At 49.9% G+C, this 13630-nt stretch overlaps 1 protein-coding gene across 3 annotated transcripts in view; it reads right to left on the bottom strand.

Annotated features, from left to right (window-relative positions):
- The window catches only part of LOC119968614 (nectin-3-like protein), a 71174-nt gene extending 63243 nt beyond the window's left edge, over positions 1-7931 (bottom strand). For 2 of the 3 annotated variants that reach the window (XM_038801237.1, XM_038801240.1), the window contains exon 1: positions 6923-7020. The gene's annotated coding sequence lies outside the window, so the exon portion shown is untranslated. Of the gene's footprint in view, positions 1-6922; positions 7021-7876 lie in introns of those variants that run through there. The other variant, XM_038801239.1, reaches the window with a different exon arrangement.
- Between the last annotated feature and the right edge of the window lie 5699 nt (positions 7932-13630).

Here is a 13630-nt window from a genome sequence, read left to right as displayed (position 1 = left end):
TCATGTCAGCTGGAGCGGGCTGGGAGCATCTGAAACTGCTTGGCGAGTCCAGTTTTGGGCATCTCCCGGAATTCCCCCGACATAGGGGGATTTGCATCGGGTGCAACCCACCCGGACAATCGCCCCCAAGAATTGTCATGACTCAGAAAAATGGAGGATCAATTTCTGATTCAGAGCTGGAAGACATTGTAGATGGAGTGAAAGTGGTCCTGGAAGGACTATTTGTGCCTTTGTATAAATGGAAGAAACATATCGTGAGGAAAACTTGGCTTATTATGGAAGCATTATCGACATTTATCTGGATAACAATCGCTTGACAATTACTTTTCAAACTCGATGGAAAATGTCAATTTTTCGTGAAGATATTTTCCGAGAAATGTGGAAGGCAATTTCACATGCGTTTTAATCCGGAGTCAGATATACATTGCTGTTAGCAGTTCTAAGCTGTGACTTTTACATTACACGAAAAGTAGTAGCAGGTGCTTATGGCAAGGGATGCAATGCCTACTAATACAGTTAAATACTATCAGATTGAGTGTCTACAAAAAAAAAATAATCTGGTTACAGCCTCCATCCTTCATTGCCTTAATGATATTAAGTCTGTTGCTTGTGATGAGAGTTTCTGGTAACATGTTGAGATATGTCAATTTACTGAAAAAAATGTATATCATTTACTGGCAAACTGACCTACAGGAGTCCAATAGCACTTCACACAGCTTCTTTGCAAGCCTATCATGTCAGTCCATATGCAGCCAGGGAGACATATTAACACTATGATGGCCAATATGTAGATGGTGATTGTTACATTTTTGGGCTTGAATGTTTTCCAGAATCAGTACCTCAGATCATCTCTAATAGGTTGGCCCTTCACTCCTTTAACCAAAGAACATAAAAAATTGAAACAAGAGTAGGCCAAATGACTCTCAAGCCCTTGGCGCCGATCTTTTGTCTGAACTCTACTTTCCTGTCCTCTCCCTATATCTCTTGACACCTTCTTACCAAAATATTTCTGTGTTATTGATGTGATTCTTGAATACATACAAATTAATGTCTTAATACTTTGTGCAGAGCCCAGGAATCAAAGGGAAAATCATCACTACAGTTTTGGAGCATGGTAGAGGCGCATGGCCTGAAGAAAGAGAAAGACAGAGCAGGGTTAGGAAATGTAGGAGGATCTAGAGGATGGAAGAATGGCAGAGGCTGTCAGAGCAGGATTAAGGCTAAAGGATACAGCAGACTTGTTTCCATCAGCGGCCTAAATACCTGGATAAGGGAGAACTGAAAGGAGAAAATGAAGAAGGGGATATGAAAGGTGGGGAGCATGGATGGGGTAGGTATGGGGAGGACGATGAGAGTTTGGGGCCAGGCTGTTTTGATTAGAAGGAAAAAAAGACTGAAGGAAGAAGATGATGAAGAAAAGGAGATGTCAGAAGAAAGGGAATAAGGTTGGAAGAGAGAGGGAGGGAATAGGTGCCAAGAAGAGAAAGATGAGTTATTCAGAAATGTAAACAAGGCACTGAGAAAAATGAATTGAATGAAGATGGATGAGTTATAAATTTAAAACAATTAAAACAGAATGGGAGAAACAGCACCATATAAAGCAAATAAAATCGGTAATGGAGATGAATGAATACAATAAATTGTGCAGAAAGTTGACAAAATTAACTAAATAATGATGTGGGGATAATTGCTACTTAATATAACCAGTGGAAACAAGTTTCCGTTAGTCACCCATTTTCACCCTGTCAAAAATTGGCAACAATTGAGGTGCAGCTTTTAATTTCTAGCTTTGGTATTAGTAAATCAAAAGAACTGTTACACATGAGTAACACTAATTAAGTAAACACCAAGCTTTCAGTTAACAATATTGGGGGTGGGATTCTCTCAGCCCACACCGGGCCGGAAAATTGCCGGGCGGGGCGTGAATCGCACGATGCCGCCCCCAATGCCTGTCCGCTGATTCTCCAGAGAGCAGAGTGGGCTCTACGCAGCCCCCCCCCCTGCGATTCTCCGTCCGGGATGGGGCGAGGGGCCGCAAAAAAAAATCAGAGTCCCGCCGGCCCCATCCACGTGTGGTCTTACCCGGCGGGACCTCAGCGTGCATCCAACTGGGGGCGGCCTGGTTGGGGGGGGGAAAGGGGAGGTTTGACCCCAGCGGGTGGGGGGGCTCGCTGTGGCCTGGCCCACGATCGGGGCCTACCGATCGGCGGGCCGGCCTCTCGGGCTGGGGGCCTCTTTTGCTCCGCACAGCCCCTGTAGCCCTATGCCATGTTGCGTCGGGGCCGGCACGGAGAAGGGAGCCACCGCACATGCGCACATTGTCACTGGTCGCAGCGCACATGCACAGACCCGCATTGGCAGCTGAGGTGGCATGGGTTGCTCCAGTGCTGTGCTGGCCCCTGTAGGGGTCATACTCGCTGCTCCTGGGAGCATGTTGACGCCGTCGTGAAACGCAACGATGTTTATGGCGGCATCAAAACTTAGCCTCATGATCAGAGAATCCCGCCCTGGGTCTTCACTGGGGGAATTAAGAGTGGGGTTTCAGTGGTGCAGATTATTGAAATAAGGACGAGGACACTTTTGGAAAAAATGAATTTAAAGTTCCAGGGATTAGATTTGACAATAATTGAGGCAATGGGTCAAGTACTGGCAAATGGGATTAGGTAGGCAGGTCAGGTATTTTTATGTGTCGGTGCAGACTCAATGGACTGAAAGACCGCTTCTGCACTGTATTATTCTGTGATTCTGTGACTTCCACCCTCTCTGTATATTCATTACCCACCGGCAAGATGTCACACTGGCATGATTTACAACAGCTGTAGAAAATAGTGAACATAGCAACCTCAACTCTGAAAGGGATATCCTTTTGGCCTTAGCGGGCCTTCATTTTTGTGGACTACTAGGCCTCCAAGGGGTCTGAGGAATTGCCTTTCTGGAGTGGCTGCTGCAAGTGGGCAGGAGTGGATAAAGTCAATGAGTCAGCACAGGAGGTGACTGTGAGTTCCCAGGATGGATTCCAGTGAAACGCCAGGCTGCAAAGGACAGTGTGGGGTATTCTGATATAGGGCAGTGATTAGCTCCATGAGGGGAACAGGAGATTGCAGTCACATTGATCCCCCACCCTCAGGCTGCAAAGTGCAGCTTCAAGGCATGAGCTGTGGGATGTGCAATGCCATTGGTCAGGGAGTCCAGGCTCTCAGTGAGGTAATCATGGGTGGCTGGCTGCTCAAGTTGGGAGGCTTGTTTGACCCGAAACCAATGAGAACTTGGGAAATGAAGATGGAATGTACCAATGAAACTGAGTGCAAATTGGAATCTTGAGATGAATCGCCTGCTACAGAGGGGAACCACTTCCCTAATCACATCCCTGACCCTTCCTTGATGACTCAATTCTGCTTATTTAGTCAGTATTGTAATGCATTGATGCCCACTAGGTAACTCTTTGTGAGCTGAGCACCAATGCATTGAACTCCATGGCTTACGCTCACCTCTCCATAGAGAGAGGTGACATAGATTTAGCCCCCAAGGTGAGGGCAAAAGTGACTGTGCTCATCAGTCAATCCTTACACGACAAGTTTGGTGGCAGGGCTTCAAAACACAGGGAAGTCAGCATGCAGGATAACTCAATGCACTCATATGCTCTGAGTCCTCACCACTCACCCTTGGGCAGGGAGCGGGGTGGGGGGGGGGGGGGTGCTGCAGTTAAACAGGCCATTGCTGCTATCCAAGATAGATGCTCATCTATCAGGTGGATTGGGTGAAGCCTATGTGGGGACATGGCCATTGTGTGAGACAGGAGGGAGTGAAGCACATTGGAAAGTACTCACATAGGGGAATGTGGACAGGTAGATGTCCCGTGTCTTGAGAAGGCTATGGGTCAGGGCCTTGTCAGGACTACTTGATGCTCACATTTTAGTTTGTTTCCTTTCAATTTAAGGATTGAGACAATCATGGGGCCAGCCAAGCTGGAACTGCCATTGATTGCAGTGGACAAACAGCATTGATGTGTAGCTGCACATGTACAAGACCAGCGCCCTACAGAGGAGGGAGTGGCAGGCCCCACTGATTTACTGGGTGCAGGGTCACACATGGAGGTGGATTGGAGGAGACACGATCAGCCATGAGGCTACAGGAGGAGAGTATCATACCTCCAGATGTCAGAGATCCAGTGCCATAGATGCATCTGTCCCAAGGGACCATGGACCACCTGTGCCAGGTGATGCAGGTCATACAATCCCTACAGTGCATAAGGAGGCCACTTGGCCTATAGCATCTGCACCGACTCTCCGAAAGAGCACCCTACCTAGGCCCACACCCCGCCCTATACATGTAACCCCATCTAACCTGCACATCTTCGGACACTAAGGGGCAATTTAACATGGTCAATCCACCAGTCTTTGGACTGTGGGAGGAAACTGGAGAATCCAGAGGAAACCCAAGCAGACACGGGGAGAGTTGCAAACTTCACACAGTTACCCGTGTGCCTGGCACTGTGAGGCAGCAGTGCTAACCATTGTGCCATCATGCTGCCCTGACCTACTGTTGGTGTCACATAGGCTGGGAGGTCACCCATTGCCTGTGGCCCTGGAAGTTACCGCCCTGCTGAACATATATACCAGTAGCTCATTTCAGGGCTGCACCAGTGACCTGTGTGGCATCTCCTAGTCTGCTGCACATAAGTATATATGGGAGGTGACAGATGCGCTACTTGTACTTCTCTAGTACATCAACTTTGACCTGGACCAGGCAAGCCAGGACGCCAAGGCCAAGGGCTTCACCAGCATGGCTGGCCTGCCCTAAGTGTGGACCGTAAGACCATAAGACGTCGGAGCAGAAGTCGGTAATTCGGCCCATTGAGTCTGCTCCGTTCATAGGTTTCATAGACTGCACACACGAGCCTCTGCCTTCCCCATGGCAGCATGGGGCAACACTTATGAACCACAAGGGATTTCGCTCCCTTAATGTGCATATCATGTGCGGCAATGTCATATTCATAAAGCAGGCGTGTGCCCATTCCCCAGAGACTGTCCACAACAGCCACATTCTCAGAGGATTCCAGCCATACTCAGGGGAGACCAACGCCTGGAGGGATGGCACCTCAGGGATTAAGGGAATCCACTCAGGAGGTAGCTGATGACGCCAGTGCAAAGGTCCCAAACATAAACAAGGCTCATACATCTACATGTGCACTGGTTGAGCAAGCAATTGGTTCTGGTGCTTGGACCGATCGGGGGAAGCCCTCCCGTACAGCCCCCTGTGGCTGTCACACATACATTCATAAGATACAGGAGCAGAATTAGGCCATTTGGCCCATTGAGTCTGCTCCCCCATTCGATCGTGGCTGATCACATCCTGGCGTTAACTCTACTGTCCTGCGCATTCTCCATAACCCTTCAACTCATTACCAATTAAAAATCTGTCTAACACCTCCTTAAATTTATTCACTGTCCCAGCATCCACTGCCCTCTGCGGTAGCGAATTCCACAGATTCACAACCCTTTGGGAGAAGTAGTTTCTCCTCAACTCTGTTTCAAATTTGCTCCCTATTTTCTTAAGACTATGACCTCTCATTCGAGGATGCCCCATAAGAGGAAGCATCCGCTCCACCTCTACTTTATCCATACCCTTTATCATCTTGTATACCTCAATTTGAGCTCTCCTCATTCTTCGAAACTCTCAAGAGTATAGATCTAAACTGTTTAATCCCCCTTCCTCATCGTTGTGTGATGCACTCTGTATAACCTAGCACTGCAAAGGGACATAGAGTTGGATGAAAAGGAGATGGAGGACCTCCATACCTCCTCAGATGAGGAGGAAGTTGAGGAGGAAGGCGAGGGAAAACCCCTGGAGTAAGCAGAGGAACGACTTGGGCAATGGCCAGAATGGTGCGCAGGGCTAGGGACCCCTGTATGCTTCTCGCTTTGGGGCGGACCGAGGCCAGAGCAGCCAGGTGGGGTGTGAGACCGTTTTATTTGTGCCCTGCCAACGGGAAGTCATCTTGTTCATCGCATTACCAGGATCACAGCACCATGACTGCACCATCACTGTGGGCATAGGGTGGATCATTGAGCTGTCATCCTTTCAGAGTTAATGGAGAATAAGCAATGTTGTGCAGGGGTTGGCAGAGCATGCCACGATGAAATAAGAGTGGGGTGGCACTTTATGGGCAATCAATGTAATATTTATTAAAATTAATGGTGCTAACACTGATGATTAATCTCCATGTGCCTAAGTTTATCCGTGCCGTCTTTGTGACTGTCTTCCTCACTGTCCCGCTATGTATTGGTACATTCCCAGGATCTACAACCAGGGATGAGGTGACCTGTTGACTTCTATGCCCTGTTGTCTGAAATGACGTTGGCGAGTGCCCCCTGGAGGGCCGGGACCTTGAGGTACAGGCCTGCCTTCAGACAACATGGCAGTTGCCATGCTACCCCTTTCCGTGTGCGGGGCTGAAAGTGTGTCGGTCACAGAGAGGGGGGTGGGGAAAATCAGACGGGCTGGACATCCCAGGGTCTCCTTGGTGGAAGGCCTTGGGAAGTTCACCTGATGATCCTCTTCCCTGTGGGTACCAGAGGCCCATAGACTCCTCCGTGGGATCGAGGGCAACTGGTGTAAGGGCAGAAGCCTCGCTCTCCTCCGGCACTGATAACCGTGGATTCCCACTAGTGCTGTGTTACATGTGTTACAACCCAAAACCTTCATAAAGTTGTCTACAGGCAGGCACAAGCAATTCCAAAGTTATTAACACCTGTGGACATAACAAATGAGAATTTTTGAAGAAAGTTAGTCACTCGGTAACAGTTTTTCACATTAAGAAAGATCTTTTTAAGAAAAGATAAGATAGGAACCAGAGATCAAACAAACAAAACAGAAGCAGGGTGCAAAACAACAAACAAAAACTCAGATGTATTCAACCTACCTCTATGGTGCCGTTGGATTTAAATACACCTGACCGATCAGCAACTAAATCAAAAACCTGAAAACATGCACTCCTGCCTCCAATAACAGAGAATTAAACATAAATGAGTGGATGCAGCAAACAGGTTGAAAGAAGAGACACTCTAATGGTAGTCAGTGGCAAACGCTCAAAGCAGAATCATTGCTGCATCTTCCCACACTCCTCCCACCTTTTCTTTCTTCCGACTCTCTCGGCAGATTTACACTGACCTCATTTCTGGTCACGTGTTTATCAAAAGACTCACTAAATAGTTGAGCAAATTAAAAACAAATTTTTGTCACACCCTGAACCATGCAGCTAACACCCTCAGCCATGGAGGTCATGACCTGAACCATCCTGCACAAGGTCTCCACTGTGGATGCCACCCTCGCAGTGTTGGCCTCATTACATTGGAGTGATGGCACCATCTCCTAGGACAGAACGCGATGGGACTCCTTCGGTCGACCTTGCAGTCCGAGGAGGGATGCTGACATCCCTTCCTGATATTCATAGTTCTATCTTTGTCGGTCCAGCAACTCTAGGATGACCGGACCCAGGGGCATGTCATCAGCCAGGGGTTCAGCAGAGCCCTGGACACTGCAATCCCTCCAAGTGATGGGTCCCTGGGGCTCCCCTACCTCCAGCTGCTGTGGATCTTCAGCTGTGAGGTGCTCACCAGTGAGTGGCCCAGAGGTCTGCCTACTACTTATTCCCACCGAGGTGTGAATATCTGTACTGGTAGGGGGTGCGGGTGACAACTGTGATGCCTCCTCGATGCTGGTCTTGTCTTCTGAAAGGTCTCCCTCAAAGTTTCTCTGGTCTGTGGTCTCCACAGGGCACGAGGATGGTCCGTGCTGGCTGACTAATTGACCTACAATGGGAGTGAGATGGAATTAGTGCATGATAAGGCAGACTGATAGAAGAAAGTTAACTCACGTGAGGCTTGTTCCATGGCTGGATGTGTTCAGGGTTCTCATAAGCATCTCTTGCCCTCACTTTGCCCTCTGCACAGGTACGTCCTGATCTTTCCTGACCAGCTTCAGGGCTCCTCTCCTCAAACAGGATGATGGTCTTCAGCTCAGGCATCACACTGTATGGCTGTTCCCACTCACATCAGTTGTGCTTGAGTTTGCCCTGCAATGAGACGGATGGAGAGAGTATAGGTGGGAGTCCTGCCAGGTCGGGTGGTAGTGAAGTCTGGCATGCGTGGTGAGTGGGATTGGGGATGTGTGGAGGAGAGGAGCTACTGGGGGGATTATGGGGAGGGGAGGAGGGCAGCAAGACGAGTGTTGAGACCCGGTGAGGTGGCTGAGAGTGAGATCACAGTGGAGGTGTGATGGGTGGTTTATGGGGTGTAAAATGAGGAGGCAGACTAACCCTGGCTGCACGATGAAGGTCTTTCATCTTCATCTTATTTTGGACCTGTAGCCCCATCCCCATAGGCTCACTATCAGGGCTAAAGTCTCCCAGGCAGGGTTGCTCACCCTGCCGGCTGGCTGTTTGGGGGCGAGGATGTCACGTCTCTTCTGGATTAATTTAGAAGTTTGGTGAGGGCTCCCTGAGAGAAACATGCTGCTGTCTTCCTGACAGCCATCCCCCTAATATCATCATAAGACATAGCAACAGAAAAAGGCCATTCGGCCCAGCGAGTCTGCTTCGGGAAAAGGCCATTTGGCCCAGCAAATCTGCTCGGCCATGGCTGATCTTATATAATCCTCAACTCCACTTTTCTGCCTGATGCCCGTAACCTAATACCCTTACTGATTAAAAATCTGTCTATATAACACATATATTTCCCATTAGTCCAACAACTATTCTGTCGTAAATTAGTCAGTTGTTCTGCTTACCATACTCAGACTTCTCCTAATCAATACAAAATCAATACAATCATAAATAAACATGTTGACACTTTCCCCTTGTCTCTGGGTATGTTTGTGGAACTCTGCGTGTCTCATGCATGTGTGACTTTACTCTCATTGGGTGGCACAGTGTCACAGTGGTTAGCACTGCTGCCTCAAAGCTCCAGGGATCCGGGTTCAATTCCGACCTCGGGTGACCGTGTGGAGTTTGCACTTTCTCCCCGTGACTGCGTGGGCTTCCTCCGGGTGCTTCGATTTCCTCCCACAGTCCAAAGACATGCGGTTTAGGTCGATTGGCCATGCTAATTTACGATTAGTGTCCAAAAAGGTTAGGAGGAGTTATTGGGTTAGAGGGATAGGGTGGAAGTGAGAGCTTAAGTGGGTCGGTGCAGACTCGATGGGCCAAATGACCTCCTTCTGCACTGTATGTTCTATGTTCTATGAATGACTAACTTTCTTCAAAAAATCTCTTTTGTTATGTTCACAGGGGTTAATAACTTTGGAATTGCTTGTGCTTGCCTGTAGACTACTTTATGAAGGTTTTGGGTTGTAACACATGGTGTCCAAAAATAAGTTAGGTGGAGTTACTGGATTGCGGAAATTGGGGTGGAGGCATGGGCCTAAGTCGGGTGCTTTTCCCAAGGGCCGGTGCAGACTCAATTGCCCGAATGACCTCCTTCTGCACTGTAAATTCGATGATTCTATGATCATCAGAGTAACTAAAATGTTGTCCACACAGTTGCCCATTGCGTACAGAAGTGTACTGACCTGCTCACAGTCTGGCTTCCCTTTGACACCTGGTGTGGTACAAAATCAAGCAAATCTCTTGTATAAGTTTGGTCACGCTTCAGCCGAATCAAGGCCTACAACTTTTTCAAACCTCTCCTGTAGAGGTAGAAATTTTTCTATTACCATCTTTTTACATCTTTTGCCATCACCATCTTTATTGTGGTGTTGGGCTGGGTAGACACTCCTTAAGACTATCAGCTGCAAACACTAACTTTATTGTAACATATTTACAGTTATGAGAACATTCCCCTGCACCACCTTCTTTGCATGTTGCTTTCCCCTGGAATCTCAGATCACATGAGTTTAGTCACTTCCTCAATGGTTACAGACCATTGCAGTTGACCCTTTATGGGACTTTGTTTAATATACTCCATTTTAATATAGCCAGGATCCAGAAACTTTAATCTTTCTCTTAAAACAGAAAATTACTGTTTTTGAATTCACATTTCCTCTCGTGCATGCTGAATGTCCAACTTACAAAGAGGGCAACAGAATAAACACGCCTTCAATATTGATCACAATGGTCACAATCCGTCATGGTCAACTGAACTTGCAACAAGTGCTGGGCAGGCACTTAAAAGGAGCTCCCTCACTGAATGCTGAGATGAAGTAAATCCAGGTGAGTTGAATCAGGGGCAGGCCACCATGAGAGATAAATTCGAGCAAAACATTTTTTTCGATGTGGCTGAAGATTTGTTCACTTTTCTCTCTGAGAGTGCCCGTGGGATTCTCTCTGGTTTTCTCACTGAAACCGACACTTTGAAAAAATAACAGAGAATTCTGCCCATTGGGTGAAACTCCCATTTTGAGACGAAGTGCAGCAGCGGGCGGCGCTGGCGGTGCCTGTCCCGCTAACCAGAATGGCGGGATCCCGCACCAGATTTAGTGCTTGGAACCTCATTAATTCGGCACTGGGGAGTTCCCGTCCGACTCTCCTGGCAGGCCGTTGGATGATTCGTCTTCCTTCCCTCAGCTGGTGAGTATGAAGGCCCCAGTGCTATATTTAAACACCAGTCCAGCACATTCATATCACTCTCTCCAGCCCACCTGTCTTCACCAGACCGTGCAGGATGTCAGCTAACCAGAGGAAAATGGTTAGCAGCCTCAAGAAGAAGGCAACACTAACTTTCAGCACTTATTCAGTTATAGAACATAGAACATAGAACAGTACAGCACAGAACAGGCCCTTCGGCCCTCAATGTTGTGCCGAGCCATGATCACCCTACTCAAACCCACGTATCCACCCTATACCCGTAACCCAACAACCCCCCCCTTAACCTTACTTTTATTAGGACACTACGGGCAATTTAGCATGGCCAATCCACCTAACCCGCACATCTTTGGACTGTGGGAGGAAACCGGAGCACCCGGAGGAAACCCACGCACACAGGGGGAGGACGTGCAGACTCCACACAGACAGTGACCCAGCCGGGAATCGAACCTGGGACCCTGGAGCTGTGAAGCATTTATGCTAACCACCATGCTACCCTGCTGCCCCTTATGTGGGCCCAACAGCATGTCTTCTACCCCAGCGGCGGTACACCAACCTCTCCTCTCCAGCCTGGGAGGCCGCTGTCCAGGAGGTCAGCATGGCTGTCACCCCCGCGGAGCGCCATCCAGTGCAGGAAGTGGATGAATGATCTCATCCTCTCTGCTAGCTCTCTCAGCTCTCTCCACTATCAAACCCTCAGAATGTCATTGTGTACTCAAATGGCTACTCTCTTCACAGATCTCACACATTCAGTCAGAGGCGCCGCATATCAACACTTAGGGCGTGATTCAGTGGCCTCGTTGCGCCCGTTTTGCCTCAGCACTCCATCGGGATTTGCAACGAGATTTGATGGAATCTCCAAAGACGTCACGATCTGTATCTGGCTCTCGCTGGGCAAATTCCAGGCAAACATAATTTAAAAAGCCAAGATTCTATTTTAAATATACGTTTTCCCAATTCACCTGGAGCCCTGGATTTACTGGTCTTGCCAGGGACACCTAACCTGGGTGCTGTTTGATACTAGTTCACAAAGTCATAACGGCACCTGTTGGGGGGGGGGGGGGGGGTAGGCACGGTGTCTCTTGTGAGGGATTGAGGCCCCTGGGTGGTCAGGGACAGGGCAGGGTTGTACCTTGGCACTCCCGCTGGCACCTTGGCAACTTGGCACTGCCATGCCGGCACTCTGGAAGTGCCATCTCGACACTGCCAAGGTGCTCAGGTGGCAGTACCAGGATGCCGACTGGCAGTGCCGTTGTGCCCAGGTGCCAGGTCACCCATTCCAGTGGCCAGGCCTGGAATGGCCTTACCCAACAATGGTGGGGTGTGGTGGGGGGGCTTGAAGACCTTGGAAAAGGTACTTTGGATGAAGGAGGATTGTCCTGAGGCTGCGCTGAGGGACTTCAAAAGATTGAGGCTGCCTTTAAAAATGGCGCCCAGGCCCGTCAGCAGTCTTCCTGCACTGGCAAGTTGAGCTTGTCAGAGCTGGAAATGACTTAAAGAATGGCCTCGATCAGCGGGAGGGGGGGGGGGGGGGGGGGGGGGGGGTGGCATTGCCAGACTTGCTTCATTATTATTGGGCAGCGAATGTGGACAAGGTGCGGCGATGATGGGAAGGAGAAGTGGTAGAGTGGGTTAGGAGGGAGGAGGAATCTTGTAAAGGGTCTAGTTTGAGGGCTATGGTGACAGCAGCATTGCCATAGGTATTCAGGGAGCCCAGTGGTGCAGTCCACGGTCTAGATATGGAATCAGTTGAAGAGGCATTTTAGGATGGAAGGGATGACGGTGCTAACGCCGCTGTGCAAGAATCAAGGGTGCGATTCTCCCATGCCGTGCCGTATCGGAGAATCGATGTTTACGCCATTTTTCCGCGCGACGCCGGTCCGACACCGTCCCGCCATTCTCCCAACTGGCGGGAACGGCTTCATCGGGATCTGCGCCTCGCACGTCGGAGAATCCGCCGAGAGGGCAATCAAGGCGCTTCACACAGGCCCCCGTATTCTCCGGCCCGGATGGGCCGAAGTCCCGATGGCGTGACCTGGGGTCAGCCCTGTCCTGAGCCTCGGCCAGCACCTGCACAGAATACCCCAGGCCATAGACATTCTGATCCACAGCCAAAACCCTCGCCCCCACTGGTTCCACCGTAGATGCCACTCATGCCATTTTGGTTTGAGTGGCACTCATGGACTCCTCCAATTGCACCTGCAGGTGTTGGATGCTCGCCGTAAACCCCTTATGTTGTTCCTGACTCTGCGACTGCATCTCCACAATCGATGGGACTGTCTGTTCACCACATGTGTTCCTACCTTTACCTGAAAAACTTGAGCAGCGGTGTGGTTCACACCAGAGGGTGTCCCATGAGCCTCTTCATTAAAGAGTTAAGTGGCTCAGAGATGGTGGAGGGTGTTGGAGACAGCTGCGACCGGCAATCTGTGTCATCCCCGGACTCGAGTTCCAGCGTGTCTTGTGTCTTGCGTCAAGGGCTGCCACCTGGATTGCAGTCCTTGTCACTGTTCGGAACACGGGGAGGCTCAGGCTGTGGCATTGGCTGGGGACATGAGATGGACCCGCCTCATCACCAGCAGGTCCTGCAAGACGCGAGACAAGACGCATGATTAGACCGCTGGCTGGTGGGGAATGGGGGTGGTGGGGGTGAGGGTGGTGTGGGGGTGAGTGTGAGGGTGGAGGGGTGTTGCTGGGGGAGAGGGGCATTGACACACATGGCATGGGGAACTGCAATTCAGCCGTGTCTCACTTCCTCACCCCCCGTCCGATTTCCACCCTAGCAACTTTCCTTTCCTCTGGGCTGCCAACCACGTCCTGGGCACCTTTCTCAGCCGCGGTGAGGGGCCGCAGTTCCACCAGGCCCACCCCCAATTTTCTCCTGTTCCCAAGGGCTATGGTGGCCTTCTCCTGGGGGGAAGGGGGAAACAGAAAACACAGCGTTTATAGTCCAACGCATGCAGCCCAGGAGGTGGGTAGCTGTTGACTTCAGTGGCTATGGCAGCCGGTAAGGATGCCGGCATGTGGTGCAATGTGGGGGATTCGGAGGCG

This window comes from Scyliorhinus canicula, chromosome 7, assembly GCF_902713615.1.
Source record: "Scyliorhinus canicula chromosome 7, sScyCan1.1, whole genome shotgun sequence".
Classification (NCBI taxonomy): Eukaryota; Metazoa; Chordata; class Chondrichthyes; order Carcharhiniformes; family Scyliorhinidae; genus Scyliorhinus; species Scyliorhinus canicula.
The sequence above is the reverse complement of the archived record's forward strand: the minus strand, read 5'-3'. Positions and strand labels throughout refer to the sequence as shown.